At 35.5% G+C, this 5,189-nt stretch overlaps 2 pseudogenes; one reads left to right on the plus strand and one right to left on the minus strand.

Annotated features, from left to right (window-relative positions):
* The first annotated feature begins 1,018 nt into the window (after nucleotides 1-1,018).
* LOC137712163 (bidirectional sugar transporter SWEET5-like) lies at nucleotides 1,019-1,805 on the plus strand (annotated as a pseudogene).
* A 684-nt stretch (nucleotides 1,806-2,489) lies between these two features.
* On the minus strand, nucleotides 2,490-3,585 carry LOC148691346 (uncharacterized; annotated as a pseudogene).
* Nucleotides 3,586-5,189: the final 1,604 nt, after the last annotated feature.

Genomic DNA, 5,189 nt, shown 5'->3' on the forward strand with positions numbered 1-5,189 from the left:
TTCTATGGTGATCATCCTCATCCTCCTCCATTGCGAAGGCCTCATCTCCACCTCCACCTTGGTCAAGATTGACCAATTCTTCCTGTTGTGCCAACAACCTTTTCTGCTGCTCTTGCAACTGTTTATACGCTTTCCTTGAAGAAGACATTGTAAGAACTCAAGATTTGAAAACGATAAATAAGAATTCTAAGCTAAAAAAAAAGGATTAAGTTTAGTGTGAGGATGGATGTAGGGATGTAGGGTTTATATGGACAAAAAAAAAGAAGATGAGGTTCTGGATAATGCCACATGGCACTACGTGATTGGTTGAAAATCTTAGCGGAAATCTATTAAAAAAATAATACGTTCGGATAATGACACGTGGCGTGATGAGATTGGTTAAAAATCTTATCGAAATCTTGCCTAAATTATTGGAAACAGGAAGTGACATGTGGGTTGTCGGGATTGGTTGAAAATCTTAGCGGAAATCTATTCAAAAAATAGTACGTTCGGATAATGACACGTGGCGTGACGAGATTGGTTAAAAATCCTATCCGAAATTAAAACTATTTTTTTTATTATTTTATAAAAAAATTATTTAATATTTTAAATGGACTGGGTGCCAGCGCATTTTGTAGGGATGGAGATCGTTTGTGCCAGCGCATTTTTAGACTAAGTGCCAACATATTTTTTTTTTGGTGGAGATGCTTTGGCCTATTACTGTTCATTGAGTCTATTACTATTCAATTAAGTGGATAAATGGGTTGGGTGCTAGCGCAAAGTGGATAGGGGTGGAGTTGCTCTTATGCTCTGATAGCATGTTAAAATAGTTGAATATTCAAATGGCTAGATTGGAAGGCTATGACAAGTGAGAGATTGAATGCTTTTCGTCTGTATCCTTTAACAAACTATATAATGCAATATAAACAAGCCTAGGTCAACTAATTAACCCTACAACAATGGCTAGAAGATCGTATCCCACATTTAGTGGGATTTGACTTAAACCATATTCCGTAAATATATTTCAAAATATATTACTATGATATTTCTTAATATTAATTGTGCAAAGTGGTCGTTTTACGGAATGGCGATTGTTCATTTGGATAGCCTTCTTGTCATTACAATCAATGGCACTTGATTTTTTATTGAACTCGTTTATATTGCCATCTTCTTCACATATTCTTCTGGGAAAAACCGCGTAAGTCGTATTAATACTAATAACTAAACTGCACATTATGAGTTTATCATTGCTCTTCTGGTGGAAGCTGCATTCTTTGCCACTGTGGTTTTCTTTACCCTACACTTCTTCCACTCCACGAAAGACCGATCTATGATAATTGGGCTCTTGTCTATTGTCTTCAACATTTACTGACGACTTACTTCTATTAAAGTGAGGTGGTCACAAAACACCTCCAAATGCTACATACTAAATGTCTTGAATCAAGTTGATGTGTTGCCTTTCTTGGACGACAGAAATTGATTATCAAGACGCAGGGTGTTAAGCACATGCCATTTGCCCTCTCGCTAGCTAACTTTTGCAATGGAATTATGTGGCTCATCTAAGCACTTCTTAAATTTGACCCCTATATTCTGGTAATTATCGAAACGATCATTTTAATTTACGATAAGAGTTTTGATCCGTTTCTGAAATTGTTTTTCTTGATATTTTAACAGTTTTGTTTGAACAAATTTTGTAGATTCCAAATGGTTTAGGTACAATTTCTGGCTTGGTGCAACTCATCTTGTACAACACTTACTACCAGACCACCAAATGGGATGAGGATGATGAAAAGCCAAAATTGGATGTTCAACTTTCCAACATTTAGAAGACGAGTAATGCTAAGTAGGTTAAATTTGTAGAATAAATTTGCAAACTAAATGATACGTCACCAATAAGAAATAAGCCCATTAATCAACACTTAAGTAATAATCCAATCATCAACTTCCAAGTTATGTAGTTTATAAAATTCTATCTACAAATATAGTTTCCCTAGCATTACTCTTAGAAGACATCTTTTCTTATATATTTTCGTTTAACTGTTGTAAATTGTAAATAATAATTACTTTATTTCATTTCTCTTCAGTGATGCATAAATCATACCGAATGCCCAATACCTTTACATCTTTACAACAATTAAATCCATACTTTAATTTACCTTTAATATGTAGCAATGTGCCAACGATACTTTCACAAACAATTTTCTCTATGTGCATGATGTCCAAATTATGCCTCAAACATAATTTCTGCAAAACAAGCAAGAATAAGAAAATTAGTTGTGAAAAAAAATCGTACTTTTCTTTATAGTTAAATGTTAAGTATAAATGTCAAACTTTCCAATACAGCAAGTCAAAGAAATTTGATTTCTTTTTTCATATGTTAATAGGATCACTTCCTGTTGTCTGTACGCCTTTCTTTACACTCATCTTCCTTTTTGTGCCATTTTGTGTAGTCGACATTTTTCCCTAATCCCTTCCAGCTGATTCAGAAGCACATAAAACTTCTTCACCTGTCAATATCCTTGGTTTTTGCCCAATATCATAATTCCCATCAAACCATTTACCTTTCTCGCGAAACTCATGGGAAGGTGGAAGAAATCTTCTATTACCGGTATATACATGCTTCCACATGCCGCACAAGCAAACCTGCCCATTGTAAAACATCCAGCCAAGTTACCATAAGCGGGATAATAATTGATTGTCCACATCAAAATAACCCTCAAATTGAAAGTAGAATTTGTAGTTGCATCAAATACACCTACTCATTCATTCCACAACACACATAAATCTTCTATGAGTGGTTGCAAGTAAGCATCAATATCGTTTCCTGGTTGTTTCTTCCCAGGAATTAGTAATGTCAACATCAAATTCTCCTTCAACATGGCTAACCATGGAGGAAGATTGTATGTAACTAATATAACTAGCCAACAACTATATCTAGAGCTTAGCTGGCATAATGGGTTAATTCCATCGGTAGCTAAATTAAGTCTCAAGTTTCGCGGATTTGAGGCAAAATTAGGATATTTAGTGTCTATAGACTCCCATGCTAGCGAATCAATTGGATGTCACATCTTACTGTCCTGACTTTTGTTGGTATGGTTCCATGTTAAGTCATCATCTTTAAAAATTCACTTAGATCTTGGTATAATAGGAAAGTAGAGCAACACCTTTGCAGAAACTTCTTTGTAAATGTGATTATTACGTTTACCAACCTACCAGCGTGCAAAACCACACTTTGGACATGTCTCAAGTTGTTCAAAGTCTTTTCCAAAATAAGCAGCAATCATTTACACATGCATCTATGTTCTCAAAGCCTAAATTAAATACCTTAAGTAACTTTTTACTCAAATTCATTGAATTCAGAAGTGTATTACCTTCCAGAAGCATGTCTTTTAGGGTTTGGAGGAGCTCATCAAAAAGCTTATATGTTGCGTCATTGGAAGCTTTAATCTTGTATAAAACTACAGTTGCTGACAACTTTGTGTACTCTGTACAACCTTCATATAGAGGAGCTTCAACTTCTTCAACCTTTTGTTTGAAATTCTCATCTCCAATTAGCAAATTTGCTTTTCCAGTTCCATCATCTTTAGCCAAGACATCCCTATACATCCCTATACATCTTATATGTTTGTGTCATGTTGGCATAGTCATGTTGTTCAAGAATAGGTTCTTGTTCACCATGGAACACCTAAGTAGTATATGAAGGATCTATTCCATTCATATCCAAGTGTTCATACACAATCGCATGTAGTTGAAAACATTGGTTTTGACATATTATACGCGCACTAGTACAAAAAACAGTTTGCGCAATGCAGGTCCTTCGTTGCGCAAAGTCAAAAAACGTTGCCTGAAAATTAGCCCAACGAAACCTTCGTCGCATACCAACCGTTGCACCAAGGTAGTGAAAGCAGGGTTTGCATGACGAAGAAGTAAAATGCGTCGCGCAAAACTACTTTGCGCAATGCATGAAGGTTATACGTCGCGCAAAGTAGTTTTGATGATTTTTTAAAGCTACACTGCTTGATCCTTTATGAATACAATGAACTAATTCGATCGTCAATTTAAAATATTTACACAAGTGTATACCACAAAATCTTATGTTATACCACAAAGTCATTGACTTTGCGCCACAAGGGTGTGCATTCGTCGCTCAAAATAGCTTTGCACGACGTACGTGCACCTTTGTTGTGCAAAATAGTTTTGCGCAACGAAGACTGCCGTCATGCAAAACAGCTTTGCGCGACGAAGGTGTACCTACATCGTGCAAAGCTATTTTACACGACGAATGTACACCTTCATCACGTAAATGATGTTAGCGTGATGCAGCCTATGAGTCCACAAGATTTTGGCACCAAACCAAGACTTTTACCGTTTTTTTCCCAACATTGTGTGACTAAGGTGGTCATTCGTCGCGCAAAACTATTTTGCGCGACGAAGGTCTTCATCGTGCAAAGTTCTGTTGCGCAAAATGCCTTTGTGTGATGTTTTGTTGTTACCGTTGCGTAAACATACTTTGCGTGACTCAATTTGCTCCATCGCGCAAGTATGTTTTTGTACTAGCGACGAGCAAATGATCTTATCTCAATTTCCTCCATATTCTTTAGCTACTTGTACAAACTTTTGTGCACCCTCTCTGTATTTTGTTGATGGTCTGTATTATAAATAAATCTTAATCACTTCAAATAGAGGTTATCAATGTCAAAAATGAAATTCATTGAGGCAGATAATATACCTCGAAAATGTTAGCCAATCTTTGTCCATTGCAATTAGATAGTTGACAATGATCGTTTCCAACAATGCTACTCAATTCCAAATAAAAAGTAGTCCTAAAATAACCACAACTCACAGCTTAATGGTAAAATATACTAAAATATACACACATACACATATTTTATATATATATATATATAGGCCCCTTAAGGAAAGGGATTCCCATTTAAAAAAAAAAAAATGGGGACACCCTCTTGACCATTAGATTTGGCTTTAATGAAATTCTGTGGTTGAGATTAAATCACAGGCCACAGAATCTCAACCACAGAATTTCATTAAAGTCAAATTTAACGGTTAAGAGGGTGTCTCCATTTTTTTTTTTAAATGGGGATCCCTTCCCTTAAAGGCTTCCTATATATATATATATATATATATTTTCAAGTATAACTTGTATCAACACTTAAATTACAAATATGAAATTAATACATGCATGAAACCATTTG

Source organism: Pyrus communis, chromosome 14, assembly GCF_041283825.1.
Source record: "Pyrus communis isolate YQ-2024b chromosome 14, ASM4128382v1, whole genome shotgun sequence".
NCBI classification, from domain to species: domain Eukaryota; kingdom Viridiplantae; phylum Streptophyta; class Magnoliopsida; order Rosales; family Rosaceae; genus Pyrus; species Pyrus communis.